Source organism: Triticum aestivum, chromosome 2A, assembly GCF_018294505.1.
Source record: "Triticum aestivum cultivar Chinese Spring chromosome 2A, IWGSC CS RefSeq v2.1, whole genome shotgun sequence".
In the NCBI taxonomy this organism is placed as follows: Eukaryota; Viridiplantae; Streptophyta; class Magnoliopsida; order Poales; family Poaceae; genus Triticum; species Triticum aestivum.
The window spans coordinates 90,612,145-90,633,578 of record NC_057797.1 but is presented as its reverse complement, the minus strand read 5'-3'; positions in this window follow the sequence as shown (position 1 = coordinate 90,633,578).

The following is a 21,434-nucleotide window of genomic DNA, read 5'->3' as shown; positions in this document are numbered from 1 at the left end:
GAATCTCGGGCAAGTAACATACCGATGACAAAGGGGACAACGTATGTTGTTATGCGGCTTGACCGATAAAGATCTTCGTAGAATATGTAGAGCCAATATGAGCATCCAGGTTCTGCTATTGCTTATGGACCAGAGATGTGTTTCGGTCATGTCTACATAGTTCTAAAACCCGTAGGGTCCGCACGCTTAACGTTATTGACCGGAGATGTGTCTCGGTCATGTCTACATAGTTATCGAACCCATAGGGTCCGCACGCTTAACGTTTGATGACGATTTGTATTATGAGTTATGTGATTTGAAGTACCGAAGGTTGTTGGAGTCCCGGATGAGATCACGAACATGACAAGGAGTCTTGAAATGGTCGAGACATAAAGATCGATATATTGGAAGGCTATATTCGGACATCGGAAAGGTTCTGACTGATTCGGGTATTTTTCAGAGTACCGGAGAGTTACGGGAATTCGTTGGGGAAGTAGTGGCCTTAATGGGCCATACGGGAAAGGAGAGAAGGGCCTCATGTTGGGGAACGTAGTAATTTAAAAAAAAATCCTATGCACACGCAAGATCATGGTGATGCATAGCAACGAGAGGGGAGAGTGTGATCTACGTACCCTCGTAGACCGAAAGCGGAAGCGTTATGACAACGCGGTTGATGTAGTCGTACGTCTTCACGGCCCGACCGATCAAGCACCGAAACTACGGCACCTCCGAGTTCTAGCACACGTTCAGCTCGATGACGATCCCCGGACTCTGATCCAGCAAAGTGTCGGGGAAGAGTTCCGTCAGCACGACGGCGTGGTGACGATCTTGATGTTCTACTGTCGCAGGGCTTCGCCTAAGCACCACTACAATATTATCGAGGACTATGGTGGAAGGGGGCACCGCACACGGCTAAGAGAACGATCTTAGAGATCAACTTGTGTGTCTAGGGGTGCCCCCTGCCCCCGTATATAAAGGAGCCAAGGGGGGGTGCGGCCGGCCCTAGGAGGAGGCGCGCAGGAGGAGTCCTACTCCTACCGAGAGTAGGACTCCCCCCCTTTCCCTAGTTGGATTAGGACTTGGGGAAGAAGGAAGAGAGGGAAGAAAGGAAAGGGGGGGCGCCGCCCCCCTCCTTGTCCAATTCGGACTTGGGGGGGGGAGGGGCGCGCGGCAGCCCCTAGGCCTCCTCTCCTCTTCCTCCACTAGGCCCATTAAGGCCCATTAGGTTACCGGGGGGTTCCGGTAACCTCCCGGTACTCCGGTAAAATGCCGATTTCACCCGGAACACTTCCGATGTCCAAACATAGGCTTCCAATATATCAATCTTTATGTCTCGACCATTTCGAGACTCCTCGTCATGTCCGTGATCACATCCGGGACTCCGAACTAGCTTCGGTACATCAAAATATATAAACTCATAATAAAACTGTCATTGTAACATTAAGCGTGCGGACCCTACGGGTTCGAGAACAATGTAGACATGACCGAGACATGTCTCCGATTAATAACCAATAGCGGAACCTGAATGCTCATATTGGCTCCCACATATTCTACGAAGATCTTTATCGGTCAGACCGCATAACAACATACTTTGTTCCCTTTGTCATCGGTATGTTACTTGCCCGAGATTCGATCGTCGGTATCTCAATACCTAGTTCAATCTCGTTACTGACAAGTCTCTTTACTCGTTTCGTAATACATCATCTCACAACTAACTCATTAGTTGCAATGCTTGCAAGGCTTATGTGATGTGCATTACCGAGAGGGCCCAGAGATACCTCTCCGACAATCGGAGTGACAAATCCTAATCTCGAAATACGCCAACCCAACATGTACCTTTGGAGACACCTGTAGAGCTCCTTTATAATCACCCAGTTACGTTGTGACGTTTGGTAGCACACAAAGTGTTCCTCCGGCAAACGGGAGTTGCATAATCTCATAGTCATAGGAACATGTATAAGTCATGAAGAAAGCAATAGCAACATACTAAACGATCGGGTGCTAAGCTAATGGAATGGGTCATGTCAATCACATCATTCTCCTAATAATGTGATCCCGTTAATCAAATGACAACACATGTCTATGGTTAGGAAACATAACCATCTTTGATTAACGAGCTAGTCAAGTAGAGGCATACTAGTGACGTTTAGTTTGTCTATGTATTCACACAAGTATTATGTTTCCGGATAATACAATTCTAGCATGAATAATAAACATTTATCATGATATAAGGAAATAAAATAATAACTTTATTATTGCCTCTAGGGCATATTTCCTTCAGTCTCCCACTTGCACTAGAGTCAATAATCTAGATTACACAGTAATGATTCTAACACCCATGGAGCTTTGGTGCTGATCATGTTTTGCTCGTGGAAGAGGCTTAGTCAACGGGTCTGCTACATTCAGATCCGTATGTATCTTGCAAATCTCTATGTCTCCCACCTGGACTAGATCCCGGATGGAATTGAAGCGTCTCTTGATGTGCTTGGTTCTCTTGTGAAATCTGGATTCCTTTGCCAAGGCAATTGCACCAGTATTGTCACAAAAGATTTTCATTGGACCCGATGCACTAGGTATGACACCTAGATCGGATATGAACTCCTTCATCCAGACTCCTTCGTTTGCTGCTTCCGAAGCAGCTATGTACTCCGCTTCACATGTAGATCCCGCCACAACGCTTTGTTTAGAACTGCACCAACTGACAGCTCCACCGTTTAATGTAAACACGTATCCGGTTTGCGATTTAGAATCGTCCGGATCAGTGTCAAAGCTTGCATCAACGTAACCATTTACGATGAGCTCTTTGTCACCTCCATATATGAGAAACATATCCTTAGTCCTTTTCAGGTATTTCAGGATGTTCTTGACCGCTGTCCAGTGATCCACTCCTGGATTACTTTGGTACCTCCCTGCTAGACTTATAGCAAGACACACATCAGGTCTGGTACACAGCATTGCATACATGATAGAGCCTATGGCTGAAGCATAGGGAACATCTTTCATTTTCTCTCTATCTTCTGCATTGGTCGGGCATTGAGTCTTACTCAATTTCACACCTTGTAACACAGGCAAGAATCCTTTCTTTGCTTGATCCATTTTGAACTTCTTCAAAACTTTGTCAAGGTATGTGCTTTGTGAAAGTCCAATTAAGCGTCTTGATCTATCTCTATAGATCTTAATGCCCAATATGTAAGCAGCTTCACCGAGGTCTTTCATTGAAAAACTCTTATTCAAGTATCCCTTTATGCTATCCAGAAATTCTATATCATTTCCGATTAGTAATATGTCATCTACATATAATATCAGAAATGCTACAGAGCTCCCACTCACTTTCTTGTAAATACAGGCTTCTCCAAAAGTCTGTACAAAACCAAATGCTTTGATCACACTATCAAAGCGTTTATTCCAACTCCGAGAGGCTTGCACCAGTCCATAAATGGATCGCTGGAGCTTGCACACTTTGTTAGCTCCCTTTGGATCGACAAAACCTTCCGGCTGCATCATATACAACTCTTCTTCCAGAAATCCATTCAGGAATGCAGTTTTGACATCCATCTGCCAAATTTCATAATCATAAAATGCGGCAATTGCTAACATGATTCGGACAGACTTAAGCATCGCTACGGGTGAGAAGGTCTCATCGTAGTCAATCCCTTGAACTTGTCGAAAACCTTTTGCGACAAGTCGAGCTTTGTAGACAGTAACATTACCGTCAGCGTCAGTCTTCTTCTTGAAGATCCATTTATTCTCAATTGCTTGCCGATCTTTGGGCAAGTCAACCAAAGTCCACACTTTGTTCTCATACATGGATCCCATCTCAGATTTCATGGCTTCAAGCCATTTTGCGGAATCTGGGCTCACCATCGCTTCTCCATAGTTCGTAGGTTCATCATGATCTAGTAGCATGACTTCCAGAACAGGATTACCGTACCACTCTGGTGCGGATCTTACTCTGGTTGATCTACGAGGTTCAGTAGTATCTTGTTCTGAAGTTTCATGATCATCATCATTAGCTTCCTCACTAATTGGTGTAGGTGTCACAGAAACCGGTTTCTGTGATGTACTACTTTCCAATAAGGGAGCAGGTACAGTTACCTCATCAAGTTCTACTTTCCTCCCACTCACTTCTTTCGAGAGAAACTCCTTCTCTAGAAAGTTTCCGAATTTAGCAACAAAAGTCTTGCCTTCGGATCTGTGATAGAAGGTGTATCCAATAGTTTCCTTTGGATATCCTATGAAGACACATTTCTCCGATTTGGGTTCGAGCTTATCAGGTTGAAGCTTTTTCACATAAGCATCGCAGCCCCAAACTTTCAGAAACGACAACTTTGGTTTCTTGCCAAACCACAGTTCATAAGGCGTCGTCTCAACGGATTTTGATGGTGCCCTATTTAACGTGAATGCGGCCGTCTCTAAAGCATAACCCCAAAACGATAGCGGTAAATCAGTAAGAGACATCATAGATCGCACCATATCTAGTAAAGTACGATTACGACGTTCGGACACACCATTACGCTGTGGTGTTCCGGGTGGCGTGAGTTGCGAAACTATTCCGCATTGTTTCAAATGTACACCAAACTCGTAACTCAAATATTCTCCTCCACGATCAGATCGTAGGAATTTTATTTTCTTGTTACGATGATTTTCAACTTCACTCTGAAATTCTTTGAACTTTTCAAATGTTTCAGACTTATGTTTCATTAAGTAGATATACCCATATCTGCTTAAGTCATCTGTGAAGGTGAGAAAATAACGATATCCGCCACGAGCCTCAACATTCATCGGACCACATACATCTGTATGTATGATTTCCAACAAATCTGTTGCTCTCTCCATAGTACCGGAGAACGGTGTTTTTGTCATCTTACCCATAAGGCACGGTTCGCAAGTACCAAGTGATTCATAATCAAGTGGTTCCAAAAGTCCATCAGTATGGAGTTTCTTCATGCGCTTTACACCGATATGACCTAAACGGCAGTGCCACAAATAAGTTGCACTATCATTATCAACTCTGCATCTTTTGGCTTCAACATTATGAATGTGTGTGTCACTACTATCGAGATTTAATAAGAATAGACCATTCTTCATGGGTGCATGACCATAAAAGATTTTACTCATATAAATAGAACAACCATTATTCTCTGATTTAAATGAATAACCGTCTCGCATCAAACAAGATCCAGATATAATGTTCATGCTCAACGCTGGCACCAAATAACAATTATTTAGGTCTAATACTAATCCCGAAGGTAGATGTAGAGGTAGCGTGCCGACCGCGATCACATCGACTTTGGAACCATTTCCCACGCGCATCGTCACCTCGTCCTTAGCCAATCTTCGCTTAATCCGTAGTCCCTGTTTCGAGTTGCAAATGTTAGCAACAGAACCAGTATCAAATACCCAGGTGCTACTGCGAGCATTAGTAAGGTACACATCAATAACATGTATATCGCATATACCTTTGTTCACCTTGCCATCCTTCTTATCCGCCAAATACTTGGGGCAGTTCCGCTTCCAGTGACCAGTCTGCTTGCAGTAGAAGCACTCAGTTTCAGGCTTAGGTCCAGATTTGGGTTTCTTCTCTTGAGCAGCAACTTGCTTGCTGTTCTTTTTGAAGTTCCCCTTCTTCTTCCCTTTGCCCTTTTTCTTGAAACTAGTGGTCTTGTTGACCATCAACACTTGATGCTCCTTCTTGATTTCTACCTCCGCAGCTTTCAGCATTGCGAAGAGCTCGGGAATAGTCTTATTCATCCCTTGCATATTATAGTTCATCACGAAGCTCTTGTAGCTAGGTGGCAGTGATTGGAGAATTCTGTCAATGACGCAATCATCTGGAAGATTAACTCCCAATTGAATCAAGTGATTATTATACCCAGACATTTTGAGTATATGCTCACTGACAGAACTGTTCTCCTCCATCTTGCAGCTATAGAACTTATTGGAGACTTCATATCTCTCAATCCGGGCATTTGCTTGAAATATTAACTTCAACTCCTGGAACATCTCATATGCTCCATGACGTTCAAAACGTCGTTGAAGTCCCGATTCTAAGCCGTAAAGCATGGCACACTGAACTATCGAGTAGTCATCAGCTTTGCTCTGCCAGACGTTCATAACATCTGGTGTTGCTCCAGCAGCAGGCCTGGCACCCAGCGGTGCTTCCAGGACGTAATTCTTCTGTGCAGCAATGAGGATAATCCTCAAGTTACGGACCCAGTCCGTGTAATTGCTACCATCATCTTTCAACTTTGCTTTCTCAAGGAACGCATTAAAATTCAACGGAACAACAGCACGGGCCATCTATCTACAATCAAACATAAACAAGCAAGATACTATCAGGTACTAAGTTCATGATAAATTTAAGTTCAATTAATCATATTACTAAAGAACTCCCACTTAGATAGACATCCCTCTAATCCTCTAAGTGATCACGTGATCCAAATCAACTAAACCATGTCCGATCATCACGTGAGATGGAGTAGTTTCATTGGTGAACATCACTATGTTGATCATATCTACTATATGATTCACGCTCGACCTTTCGGTCTCCGTGTTCCGAGGCCATATCTGTATATGCTTGGCTCGTCAAGTATAACCTGAGTATTCTGCGTGTGCAACTGTTTTGCACCCGTTGTATTTGAACGTAGAGCCTATCACACCCGATCATCACGTGGTGTCTCAGCACGAAGAACTTTCGCAACGGTGCATACTCAGGGAGAACACTTCTTGATAATTAGTGAGAGATCATCTTAAAATGCTACCGTCAATCAAAGCAAGATAAGATGTATAAAAGATAAACATCACATGCAATCAATATAAGTGATATTATATGGCCATCATCATCTTGTGCTTGTGATCTCCATCTTCGAAGCACCATCATGATCACCATTGTCACCGGCGCGACACCTTGATCATCATTGTAGCATCGTTGTCATCTTGCCAATCTTATGCTTCCACGACTATCGCTACCGCTTAGTGATAAAGTAAAGCATTACAACGCAATTGCATTGCATACAATAAAGCGACAACCATATGGCTCCTGCCAGTTGCCGATAACTCAGTTACAAAACATGATCATCTCATACAATAAAATTTAGCATCATGTCTTGACCATATCACATCACAACATGCCCTGCAAAAACAAGTTAGACGTCCTCTACTTTGTTGTTGCAAGTTTTACGTGGCTGCTACGGGCTTAGCAAGAACCGTTCTTACCTACGCATCAAAACCACAACGATAGTTTGTCAAGTTGGTGCTGTTTTAACCTTCGCAAGGACCGGGCGTAGCCACACTTGGTTCAACTAAAGTTGGAGAAACTGACACCCGCTAGCCACCTTTGTGCAAAGCACGTCGGGAGAACCGGTCTCGCGTAAGCGTACACGTAATGTCGGTCCGGGCCGCTTCGTCCAACAATACCGCCGAACCAAAGTATGACATGCTGGTAAGCAGTATGACTTATATCGCCCACAACTCACTTGTGTTCTACTCGTGCATATAACATCAACGCATAAAACCTAGGCTCTGATACCACTATTGGGGAACGTAGTAATTTCAAAAAAATTCCTACGCACACGCAAGATCATGGTGATGCATAGCAACGAGAGGGGAGAGTGTGATCTACGTACCCTCGTAGACCGACAGCGAAAGCGTTATGACAACGCGGTTGATGTAGTCGTACGTCTTCACGGCCCGACCGATCAAGCACCGAAACTACGGCACCTCCGAGTTCTAGCACACGTTCAACTCGATGACGATCCCCGGACTCCGATCCAGCAAAGTGTCGGGGAAGAGTTCCGTCAGCACGAAGGCGTGGTGACGATCTTGATGTTCTACTGTCGCAGGGCTTCTCCTAAGCACCACTACAATATTATCGAGGACTATGGTGGAAGGGGGCCCCGCACACGGCTAAGAGAACGATCTTAGAGATCAACTTCTGTCTCTAGGGGTGCCCCCTGCCCCCGTATATAAAGGATCCATGGGGGGGTGCGGCCGGCCCTAGGAGGAGGCACGCAGGAGGAGTCCTACTCCTACCGGGAGTAGGACTCCCCCCTTTCCCTAGTTGGATTAGGACTTGGGGAAGAAGGAAGAGAGGGAAGAAAGGAAAGGGGGGGGGGCGCCCCCCTCCTTGTCCAATTCGGACTTGGGGGGAAGGGGTGCGCGTCAGCCCCTAGGCCTCCTCTCCTCTTCCTCCACTAGGCCCATTAAGGCCCATTAGTTACCGGGGGGGTTCCGGTAACCTCCCGGTACTAATGCTGATTTCACCCGGAACACTTTCGACGTCCAAACATAGGCTTCCAATATATCAATCTTTATGTCTCGACCATTTTGAGACTCCTCGTCATGTCCGTGATCACATCCGGGACTCCGAACTAACTTCAGTACATCAAAATATATAAACTCATAATGAAACTGTCATCGTAACATTAAGCGTGCGGACCCTACGGGTTCGAGAACAATGTAGACATGACCGAGACATGTCTCCGGTCAATAACCAATAGCGGAACCTGGATGCTCATATTGGCTCCCACATATTCTATGAAGATCTTTTATCGGTCAGACCGCATAACAACATACTTTGTTCCCTTTGTCATCGGTATGTTACTTGCCCGAGATTCGATCGTCGGTATCTCAATACCCAGTTCAATCTCGTTACCAGCAAGTCTCTTTACTCGTTTCGTAATACATCATCTCACGACTAACTCATTAGTTGCAATGCTTGCAAGGCTTATGTGATGTGCATTACCGAGAGGGCCCAGAGATACCTCTCCGACAATCGGAGTGACAAATCCTAATCTCGAAATACGCCAACCCAACATGTACCTTTGGAGACACCTGTAGAGTTCCTTTATAATCACCCAATTACGTTGTGACATTTGGTAGCACACAAAGTGTTCCTCCGGCAAATGGGAGTTGCATAATCTCATAGTCATAGGAACATGTATAAGTCATGAAGAAAGCAATAGCAACATACTAAACGATCGGGTGCTAAGCTAATGGAATGGGTCATGTCAACCACATCATTCTCCTAATAATGTGATCCCGTTAATCAAATGACAACACATGTCTATGGTTAGGAAACATAACCATCTTCGATTAACGAGCTAGTCAAGTAGAGGCACACTAGTGACGTTTAGTTTGTCTATGTATTCACACAAGTATTATGTTTCCGGATAATACAACTCTAGCATGAATAATAAACATTTATCATGATATAAGGAAATAAATAATAACTTTATTATTGCCTCTAGGGCATATTTCCTTCAGTCCTCAAGGGGTGGCCGCGCGCCCCCCATGGCAAGTTTGAATTGGACTAGGGAGTGGGCGGCGCCCCCCTCTCTTTCCTTCTCCCTCTCCTACTCCTTCCCTCTCTCCCCTCTTGGAAAAGGAAGGGGACTCCATCTAGGATTAGGAATCCTAGTTGGACTCCCCTATAGGCGCGCCCCTCCTAGGCCGGCCTCCTCTTCCCCCCTCCTTTATATACGTGGGCAAGGGGCACCCCAAAGGCACTCCAAGATTTGTCTTAGCCGTGTGCGGTGCCCCCCTCCACAGTTTTCCACCTCGGTCATATTGTCGTAGTGCTTAGGTGAAGCCCTGCATCGGTAACTTCATCATCACCGTCACCACGCCGTCGTGCTGAAGAAACTCTCCCTCGACCTCAACTGGATCAAGAGTACGAGGGACGTCACCGATCTGAACATGTGCAAATCACGGAGATGTCATGCGTTCGGTACTTGGATCGTTTGGATCGCGAAGACATTTGACTACTTCAACCGCGTTACTAAATGCTTTCGCTTTTGGTCTACGAGGGTACGTAGACACACTCTTCCCCGCTCTTTGCTATGCATCTCCTAGATAGATCTTGTGTGATTGTAGGATTTTTTTTTGAAATACCGCGTTCCCCAATAGTGGCATCCGAGCCAGGTCTGTGCGTAGATGTTATATGCACGAGTAGAACACAAAGGAATTGTGGGCGTGGGCATATACATATTGCTTGCCATCACTAGTTGTTTCTTGATTCGGTAGTATTGTTGGATGAAGCAGCCCGGACCGACGTTACATGACCGCGTTCATGAGACTGGTTCTACCGACGTGCTTTGCACACAGGTGGCTGACGGGTGTCAGTTTCTCCAACTTTAGTTGAATTGGATTCAATGAACAGGGTTCTTTCTAAAGATAAAAAACAATCACTATACCGCGTTGTGGTTTTTGATGTGTAGGTAAGAACGGTTCTTGCTAAGCCAGTAGCAGCCACATAAAACTTGCAACAACAGAGTAGAGGACGTCTAACTTGTTTTTGCAGGGCATGTTGTGATGTGATATGGTCAAGACATGATGATATATAAATTGTTGTATGAGATAATCATATTTTGTTAAAGTTATCGACAACTGGCAGGAGCCTTATGGTTGTCTCTTTATTGCATAAGATGCAAGCGCCATATAATTGCTTTACTTTATCGCTATGCGATAGCAATAGTTGCAAAAGCAATAGTTGGCAAGACGACCATGTGACGAAACGTTGATAGAGATCAAGATGATGGAGATCATGGTGTCATGCCGGTGACGATGGAGATCATGATGATACTTTGGAGATGGAAATCAAAGGCACAAGATGATGATGACCATGTCATGTCACATATTTTGATTGCATGTGATGTTTATATTTTGTGAATCTTATTTTTGCTTAGTACGACGGTAGCATTATGTGATGATCCCTTACTAAAATTTCAAGGTATAAGTGTTCTCCCTGAGTATGCACCGTTGCGACAAAAAACTATTCCCGTGATGCCTACACCAATTACTGAGGAAGCTAATGATGATGATCATGAAACTTCAGATCAAGTTACTACCTGTCGGTGAGAACGACACCTATGGGATCACTGGGATCCCTTCTATGGTCGGCGGGCGTGGGGTCATGAGAAGAGCAGGTTTAGGAGCAAGCACACGGGTCGTTTACCCAGGTTCAGGCCGCGAGGATGCGTAAAACACTAGTCCTGCTTTGGTGGATGTATCGAGTGTTCTTGAGCTTTTTGAACTAGCTACAGTGGTTGTGCCGTCCCAAAAAGCCGAATCCCTCTCCTGGTCGCCTCGGGCCTCCTTTTATAGGGAAAAGGGGTTGCCACAGTGGCACACAGGAGGTGGAAAGGCCTACAGTGCACGAGCTTATCGCACGGCATTACGGGACAAAGTGCATTAAATGCGCTATGTAGGTGTCCATTAGCTTTATCGGGGACGGGAACGAGGCCCATCCCATCCGTCGCCGCTTCGCCTCGCTTCGACACGAGCCCAAACCAGCGATGCATGCAGCGCCATGTAGGCAGGCAGGCAGTTGAGGTGGCGCGGTGGTAGGGCCTTCATGAAGATCTGCATGCCGCCACGCAGGTGCTTGCTGATTTGGCCTGGAAGCTGCATGTTGCCACGCAGGTGCCTGCCCAGCTAGTTGGGATGGCAGCTGCATGCAAACGGTGGTGGAGTCTTGGCTGATGCGGGCCTGGCAGTGGCCCTGCTGATGCCCTCGGCAAGGGTCTTGTCGGGGGCCCGGCAAGGGTCTTGCCATGACATTGCTGTCATCCCCGGCAAGGGTCTTGCCGGGGGTCTTGTGGATTTCCTCGGCTAGGATCCTACCGAGGGTCGCCGTCTTCTAATCCTCATCTGATCTTTTGTTTATGATCTTGACGACTATTTGCATGCCACTACAGAGGCGCCTCCCGAGCCTTGGTCCCAACGCAGTTGTTTGGGTCGGAGCCTGGGGGCTCAAGGGTGGCTCGCTCTGCCGGTGTTGGGCAAGTTGCCCCGGCAAGGCTCTTGCCGGGGCTGCGGGGTGCCGCCTTGGCAAGGATCTTGCCGAGGGAGTCCACCTCGCCCTCTTGCCCTCCCGAGCTTCTGGTCTTGGCGTCACCTTGGTTGTCTCGTGCTTCGTCTTCTCTTCGGCTTCCCTTCTCTGCCCTACTAAGTGTGGCCGCGGCGCGTGGCCCTGACTGCCCGTGCACAAGTAAAGGGGTCAAAAGGAGAGCCCCTACTTTTGTACACAGACAGGAGCCCCCGGGCCTGGGACACACATAAGCGCGACGCGTTGTTGGGCCAGGCCCAGAATGGTGCGCAGGGAGGTGGGGCGGATTTTACCGTAGTAACTTCTCGTCCGCTGCGCTTCCCCACGACCCATGTTGAACGCGTGACATGGAGGGTCGTGTGTGACGTGGGGGTCATGCGTGGGGCGGTTCTCGCACGCATGTGTCACATCGTGGTAAAGAGGCGGCCCGCGCCTTCCCCGTAAAAGGAGGGAGGCGTAGAGGCACATGCCATTTACTTGAGTGGACTAGGGTCGTGGTCTTCAAGGTGCCCGCGCCCCACGATCACGGGGTGGGGAGCAGCCGCTTTGCCCGTCCCTTTAATGCTGCTCGCTCGCCATGTGTCCTGCATGCAGGTGGCAGGAGGTGGAGGCGGGAAACCGGGCCGTTGCTGATTAGGGCAGCGGGCCGTTGCTGATTGGGGCAGCGGGCCGGTCCTAATTCCCTGTGCCCCCCGATGACTGGATTGGTCGAGTGCGGCGGCCGAGCCCCGACTCTGCCCCTTCATAAGAAGGGGAGGGGGCGGCATTCCACATTCTTCCATCATCCGTCTCCTTCCACCTCCGCTTTTTTCTTCCATCCGCCATGGCGAGAGGAGATGCTGGCCATTCGACGATGGCAGCGAGGGTTGCTGCTCGTCAGCGAGTTCCTCCTCCCCAAGAGCTCGTGGTGGCGGAACCGGTCACGAGAGGAAGGGGGAGGGGTGAGGCCGAGGTCGTCACGGTGCTCGGGGGAGAGGAGGACGGGGCAGCGCATCGGCCTCCCAAGGGAGCGCCACGTCGGGGACCGGCCCCATGAGTTCTTCATCAGGCTACGCCGGCCACTGCGTCGCCGCCTCCGTCTCCCTACCGCATTTGCTCGGGAGATGGAACTCGATCCACCCCAGACACTCTGGTTGCACATGAAGGGTTGTGGGAACGGTGACACGCGGGTCGACGCCGGCTTCCCTGCTCCTCACGTCATGTACCTCCGCCACGGATGGAAGACATTCACACGCAACCATAGCTTGACGGCGGGGCTTGTCGTCTACTTCAAGTTAACAGAGGGCAGCCTGCTCTCCGTCGAGGTCTTTGGAGATCTCGAAACTCGCTTGAAGTGCTGCATGGAGAGCTCCTCCGACGATGAAGATTCCTCCTCAAGCGGGAGTGACGAGGAGGACAGCGACGACGCGGGAGTCGAGCGGCAGGATGCCAACTCCGACTTCGACTGACCGCGCCGCCCCTCCCTCGGCCACGTGCCTTGCCGAGGGCCATCCTCGCCAAGCTCTCCATTGGGGTGTTCCCCGTCGTCTCCTTGGGTGGCTGGCGTAGGAGGGTCGGAGAAGGCGAATAAGGTGGGTGGCGGCCGTCAAATCGGAGTACGCGGGCACCGACGCCTTCGTCGCGTATTGCCGGCCCGCTGCCTCGTCTTCCAACTCCTTTCCTGGTACCAAGATGTTCTCTTGGTGCCTTCTGCTCCTCGCACCTCGCCTAGGCTCTCTTTTCGCCCTCCTGCCCTCTTGTTCCACCTTCTGAGGAGAGGGACAAGAAAGGGATTACGGGCTACTTATCTTTTTTTAGTTTGTAAGCCTGCGGGCACTTGTTAATTTTAAGACTTGTTATCCCCTTGCTCATGTTTTTAATTCCGTATGAACTATACCTATATGGGATGTTTTTAATGAAAAGGGGTGCTTGCCGGGTTCTTTGCGCATGAGCGAGGCCCATGCCAAGGATGAATCCTTGTTATTTTTAAGATAAACATTGTCGCCCGGCAACAGGCCTTGCCGTCTCCCTACTTCGGTCGACCATTCTCGCGCTCTTGGTGGAGGCAGGGGTGAAGTAGAGTTGGGCCCCTCGTTCATCTCCTCGCCACCAAATTCCGACCCGGGAGGTAGCTCTTGGGTACAGGAAAGGGGGAGCGCAGTGGTTTTAAGAATCATAAATGAGGTTTCACATGTCCCAGTTCTATACGGAAACACATAACAAGGGGATGACGGACTTACCTGAATCGGTAGCCCCCGGCAACCTTGGCTTGACGTGGTTGGATCCCTGTATCTTCAGCCCTCGGCAGTCTTGGCCTGTCGGGGCCGGAGCGCCGGTTCGTCCTCTTTTTCCCAAGTGGCTCAGCAGAAGTGTCCACGTGCCCTACGCACCAAAGAGAACAAAAAGACGCGCACTCGACCTCTAGGCTAGGGGTTAGTCGCTGCTAAGCACTATCAACCCTAACCGAGGGAGAGACTTAACCTAGCATGCATGCTATAACTTAGGGTGCCAGCGCTTCATTTATTTATGCTCAGGTCTGCGCCTGGCTTTGTATAGAGGGTTACATGCCTTGCCGGCAAGGCTTGTACAAAAGGTGGTTTGCCGAGAGGCCCGACAACCGCACCTTATGGGTAAAACTTGCGAAGATGTTCGATGTTCCAGGAATTGCTCACTGGGACATCATCTTTGGTCTCCAGGCGGACTGCGCCAGGCCTGGTGACTCGTATTACCCGATAAGGGCCTTCCCACTTTGGCGTCAACTTGTTGGAATTCTTGGCCGACTGAACGCGCCGAAGAACAAGGTTGCCTTCCTTAAAGCTTTGGGCATGAACCTTGCGGCTATGGTAGTGGCGCAAGGCTTGCTGGTAGCATGCTGCTCTCACCGCCGCCCGAAGATGATCTTCCTCAAGGAGCATTGCGTCATCTTGCCACAATCGCTCTTGCTCAAGCTCGTCATAAGCGAGCACTCGAGGTGACCCGTATATGAGTTTCGTGGGGAGAACTGCTTCTGCCCCGTATACCAGGGCAAAGGGTGTCTGGTCGGTGGCTCGATTTGGTGTCGTTCTGATCTACCAAAGAACCGCCGACAACTCATCAATCTAGCGCCTTCCGCTTTTGTGCAGCTTGTCAAAAGTCTTTGTTCTCAGGCCTCGTAGTACTTCAGCATTTGCCCTCTCCGCCTGGCCGTTGCTCCGTGGGTGTGCCATGAAAGCGAAACAGACCTTGCTACCGAGGTCCTGGGTGTACTGCATGAAGGTGTGGCTTGTGAACTACGTGCCGTTGTCGGTGATGACTCTGTTTGGCACACCAAAACGGCAGACTAGTCCCTTGAAGAACTTGACGGCTAACTGTGTTGTCACCTTCCTCACTGCTTCCACTTCCGGCCATTTTGTGAACTTGTCAATTGCAACATATAAGTACTAAAATCCCCCGACGGAACGGGGGAAGGGGCCCAGTATGTCGAGCCCCCAAACCAAAAACGACCAGGAGAGAGGGATTGTTTGAAGGGCTTGAGCTGATTGATGAAGCTTCTTCGACTGGAACTGCCACGCTTCACACCTGGTTACTAGTGCTGTCGCATCCTGGAGGGCGGTGCGCCAGAAGAAGCCTTGCCAGGATGCCTTGTCGGCAAGGGCCCTCGACCCTATGTGGGAGCCACATATGCCTCCATGTATCTCTGCCAACAGCTCCAGTCCTTCCTCCCGGGGAATGCACTTCAATTTCACACCGTTTGGTCTTTTTCTGTATAGGACGTCATCGACGAACTGGTACAAGGCAGACCGACGGGCTACTTTTTCCACTTCTTCCTGCTCCTCAGGAAGTTCCCCTGTCTGGAGGAAATAGATGGTATGTTGTTCCCATGCCGGAGCCTGGGGCTCGACGGCAAGCACCAAAGGCATCTCTTTCGCCACGGGGGCAGCCGTCTCTACGGCCAGGGCTTGGCGCCTTGCCGGAGCCAGCTGCCCCTTGGCAGGCTCGGAATCCGCGGCAACACCCTTGCCAGTGGCCCCTGGGGGCTCGGCCGGAAAGTACTTGCTGGGGCCTGATTTCCTTCGCTTGTTCTGCTCCGTTGATGGTTCTACGGATGGTTGAGTTAACCGAAGCAAAAAGGTACCTGGTTCCACAGGTAGCTTAAATGCAGCATGCTTTGACAGGTAGTCATCGATGTCGTTCTCCGCTCAGGGAACGTCCTCCAGTTGTATACCGTCGAAGCGCTCCTCCAGCTTCCTCACCTCATCTACGTAGGCCTCCATCAACGGACTCTGGTAATCTTTGTTGACCTGTCTGACGACAAGCTACGAATCACCCCTGACGATGAGCTTCTTCACCCCGAGGTCTGCCGCGATCCTGAGACCGGCAAGCAGCCCCTCGTACTCAATAGTTTTGTTTGTGGACATCTCCCTGGGAAAGTGCATGGATCACATACTTGAGCTGCTCTCCGGTGGGTGCGACAAGCAGCACGCCGGCACCGGCGCCTTGCAGCGAGAAAGCCCCATCAAAGTACATGATCCAGTCGTGACTTGCTTCCTTGCCGAGGAGAGCGGTCTCCTAGATTTCTTCGTCGGGCTTTGAGCTCCATTCTGCAATGAACTCCGCCAAGACCCTGCTCTGGATTATCGAAGTACTTTCAAACTTCAAATCAAAGCTTGACAACTCCACGGCCCACTCCACAATCCTCCTGGTTGCATCTGGGTTGTGCAGTATCCGTTGCAACGGGAGGCGGGTGACGACAGTGATCTCGTGGGCTTGGAAGTAATGATGCAGCTTCCTCGAGGCCATAAGGAGGCTGAAGAGCAATTTATGCACACCGGAGTACCTTGACCTGGCTCCTGCAAGAGGGAGCTGACAAAGTAGACCGGGTGCTGCATCATCTTCTTCTTCTGCGCCACTTCACTTGGTTGCGTGGGCCCTGTCCCGATGGCGTCAGACTCTGCCGGGGGCCTTGCCTTGCCAGCACCAGGCCCTGCCGGGGGAGTCTTTGACCTGCCATCTGCCAGTACTGACATTGCCACTGCCTCTTCGTCGACCTCCCTCTGTGCCACTAGGCGCTGACCACTTGATTCGTTGCCACCAGATACAACAGCAACGACTCTTGTGGTTTAGGCGCAACCAGTATTGGCGTAGAGGAAAGGTATTTCTTCAGATCCTGCAACGCCGCCTCGGCCTCTAGGGTCCACTCCATTGGGCCTGCCTTCTTCAAGATTTTGAAAAAGGGAAGGGCACGCTCAGAGGACTTGGAGATGAACCTGCTCATGGCGGCAACGCAGCCAGTGAGCCGGCGCACATCCTTGATCCACTTGGGTGCCTCAATCTGCTCAATAGCCTTGATCTTGTCTGGGTTTGCCTCGATCCCACGTTGCGACACAAAGAACCCGAGAAGTTTTCCTGACGGGACGCCAAAGACACACTTCTCAGGGTTCGGCTTGAGGTTGATCTTGCATAAGTTGGCAAACGTCTCTTCTAAGTCTTGTACAAGGGTCACCTTGTCCTTGGTTTTGACCACTATGTCATCCATATACGCTTCCATATTTCTATGTAGCTGGGGCTCAAAACCAATCTGGACCACCCTTGTGAATGTCGAGCCAGCACTCTTCAACCCGAAAGGCATCCGTAAAAAGCAATAAGTACCACATGGGGTGATAAATGTTGTCTTCTCTTCATCTTCTCTTGTCATGAAGATCTGGTGGTAGCCCGAGTAGGCGTCGAGGAATGACAACAGATCACACCCGGCAATGGAGTCAACAATCTGGTCGATGCGCTGCAATGGGAAGGGGTCCTTAGGACAAGCCTTATTGACATCTGTGTAGTCAATACACATCCTCCACTTCTCGCCAACCACGTCGGATGGAGCACTCCTCTCACCAAACCTGTCGCTTCCAATTTCCTGATCTCCTCTGTGATAAACTCCTGTCGTTCCAAAGCTTGCTTCCTAACCTTCTGCTTGACGGGTCGTGCATGGGGACAGACAACAAGGTGGTGCTCAATCACTTCCCTGGGAACTCCAGGGATGTCGGATGCTTTCCACGCAAACACATCGACATTCGCCCACAGGAAAGTGACGAGCACGCCTTCCTATTTGCTATCGAGGGTGGAGCTTATGGTGAAAGCCCCTCCCGTGCCGTCCTCCTTGACAGACACCCTCTTGGTCTCTGGTGGTGCAGCTATGGATTTCTTGCTCTTGCCCGTAGAGCTCTCGGGCACGTCCTCAACGGTAGCACAACACTCCGAAGAGGTGCGCTTGCCGGAGTGGGTGCGAGAGGTCTTGCCGGTCTTCTTCTCCCCTCCCGGGGCTTCAATGGCAGGAGCAAGTGCCTTGGCGGTAGCTGCTGCAACTGCTTCTCGATAGAGTTAGTCAGCGCAGATCAGTGCGTCCTTCTTGTCGGAGGGGATGGTGATGATGGTCATTGGCCCAGGCATCTTCAGCGTGTTGTAGGTGTAGTGCGACGCCGCCATGAACTTGGCTAGTGCCGGGTAGTCAAGGATCCCGTTGTAGGGCAAGGGGATCTCGGCCACATCGTAGATGATCCTTTCCGTCCTGTAGTTCAACTCACCCCCAAACGTCACGGGCAATGTGACCTTCCCCTTTGGCTGGCTCCTTCTCGGACTGACCCCTTGAAACGTACCCGTTTCCTCGATGTCTCCATCAGGAATTTGCAGCCTTTTGATCACGACGTGCGAGATCAAGTTTAGGTCGGCCCCGCTGTTAACCAACATCTTGTTCACCTTGAGGTTCCGTATCGTTGGCGAGACCAACAACGGCAAACACCCAACCGCAGTTGTGCAGTCAGGGTGGTCCTTGGCGTCAAAAATGAGGGGCATGCTGAACCACTTCAGTGGCTTCTGAGCGTCGAACGATGGCTCTGCTGCTGTAATCTCACGCGCCCACTGCTTGAGCTGGCAGTGAGAAGTGTGCAGCAAGGCGCCACCATCGACGCACATGGCCTCCGTAGCTTTCTGAAACTCTTGCTCGCTGGACTCGTCGTCCTCGTCATGATCATCATCTTCCTGCTTCTTGTCGTGGCCCCGACCGGGCCTCTCTCGCTGGTTATCCTTGCCGCGGCGGCCTCCTTACCCGCCACGCTTCTTGCCGGATCCTTCAGCACTGATGACCCACAAGTATATGGGATCTATCATAGTCCTTTCGATAAGTAAGAGTGTCAAACCCAACGAGGAGCAGAAGGAAATGATAAGCGGTTTCCAGCAAGGTTTTCTCTGCAAGTACTGAAATAAGTGGCAACAGATAGTTTTGTGATAGGATAATTTGTAACGAGCAACAAGTAACAAAAGTAAATAAAGTGCAGCAAGGTGGCCCAATCCTTTTGCAGCAAAGGACAAGCCTGGACAAACTCTTATATGATGTAAAGCGCTCTCGAGGACACATGGGAATATCGTCAAGCTAGTTTTCATCACGTTCATATGATTCGCGTTCGGTACTTTGATAATTTGGTATGTGGGTGGACCGGTGCTTGGGTGATGTCCTTACTTGGACAAACATCCCACTTATGATTAACCTCTATTGCAAGCATCCGCAAATACAACAAAAGTACTAAGGTAAACCTAACCATAGCATGAAACATATGGATCCAAATCAGCCCCTTACGAAGCAACACATAAACTAGGGTTTAAGCTTCTGTCACTCTAGCAACCCATCATCTACTTATTACTTCCCAATGCCTTCCTCTAGGCCCAAATAATGGTGAAGTGTCACGTAGTCGACGTTCACATAACACCACTAGAGGAGAGACAACATACATCTCATCAAAATACCGAACGAATACCAAATTCACATGAATACTAATAGCAAGACTTCTCCCATGTCCTCAGGAACAAAAGTAACTACTCACAAAGAATAAACATTTTAATAATCAGAGGGGTATTAATATGCATATAGGATCTGAACATATGATCTTCCACCAATTAAACCAACTAGCATCAACTACAAGGAGTAATTAACACTACTAGCACCCTACTAGCACCAATCTCGGACTTGGAGACAAGAATTGGATACAAGAGATGAACTAGGGTTTTGAGATGAGATGGTGCTGATGAAGATGTTGATGGAGATTGCCCTCTCCCGATGAGAGGAGCATTGGTGATGACGATGGCGATGATTTCCCCCTCCGGGAGGGAAGTTTCCCCGGCAGAACAGCTCCGCCAGAGCCCTAGATTGATTCCGCCAAGGTTCCGCCGCGTGGCGGCGGAGTTTCGTCCGAGAAGATGGCTTATGATTTTTTTCCCATCGAAAGACTCCATATAGAAGAAGATGGCCACCGGAGGGCCACCAGGGGGCCCATGAGGTAGGGGGCGCACCCTGGAGGGTAGGGCGCGCCCCCACCCTCATCGGAAGGGTGTGGCCCCCCTGGTGATGTTCTTGCGCTCAGTATTTTTTATATATTTGGAAACATCATCCGTGAAGTTTCAGGACTTTTGGAGCTGTGCAGAATAGGTCTCTAATATTTGCTCCTTTTCCAGCCCAGAATCCCAGCTGTCGGCATTCTCCCTCTTTATGTAAACCTTGTAAAATAAGAGACAATAGGCATAAGTATTGTGACATAATGTGTAATAACAGCCCATAATGCAATAAATATTGATATAAAAGCATGATGCAAAATGGACGTATCAACTCCACCAAGCTTAGACCTCGCTTGTCCTCAAGTGAAAAGCCGAAATCGAAAAATATGTCCACATGTTTAGAGATAGCGGTGTCGATAAAAATAAAATACGGACATGAGGGCATCATGATCATTCTTAGAACAACAACTTACATAATTCTTTGTCATATAATATCTGATGCTAGAGTAATAATTCAATTACAATATCAAGTATGAATCGTAAACTTCATTGAAAACTAACAAACTACAATCTCGGTCATTGAAGCAATTGCAATTTATCATAACATAGGAAAGAGTCAATGTATAAGAGATTTTCAGCAAGTACACATACTCAACTATCATATAATCTTTCACAATTTCTTACACTCATGCAATACTTATGGGTATGGAGTTTTAATCGTACAAAAAAAGATAGGGGCTTATAGTTTTGCCTCCCAATGTTTTACCTCAAGGGTAATGTCAACAGTAATAGTTCATGAAAACTCACATCCAATTAGCCATATATACCAGGATATTTCCAACATATTGTGCTTGCCAAAGGATAAAATGTAAAAAGGAAGGGTGAAGATCACCATGACTCTTATGCAATGTAGGAGATAAAAGTAAAAGATAGGCCCTTCGCAGAGGGAAGCAGAGGTTGTCATGCGCTTTTATGGGTTGGATGCACAAAATCTTAATGCGAAAGAACGTCACTTTTATATTGCCACTTGTGATATGGACCTTTATTATGCAGTCTGTCACTTTTATTACTTCCATATCACACACTCGTATAAAGCTTATTCCCTCCACACCAATCAATCATACATATTTAGAAAGCAATTTTTATTGCTTGCACCGATGACAACTTACTTGAGGGATCTTACTCAATCCATAGGTAGATATGGTGGACTCTCATGGCAAAACTGGGTTTAGGGATATTTGGAAGCACAAGTAGTATATCTACTTGGTGCAAAGAATTTGGCTAGCATGAGGGGAAAGGCAAGTTCAATCATGTTGGATGATCCATGACAATATAATTTATCTCAGATGTAAGGAAA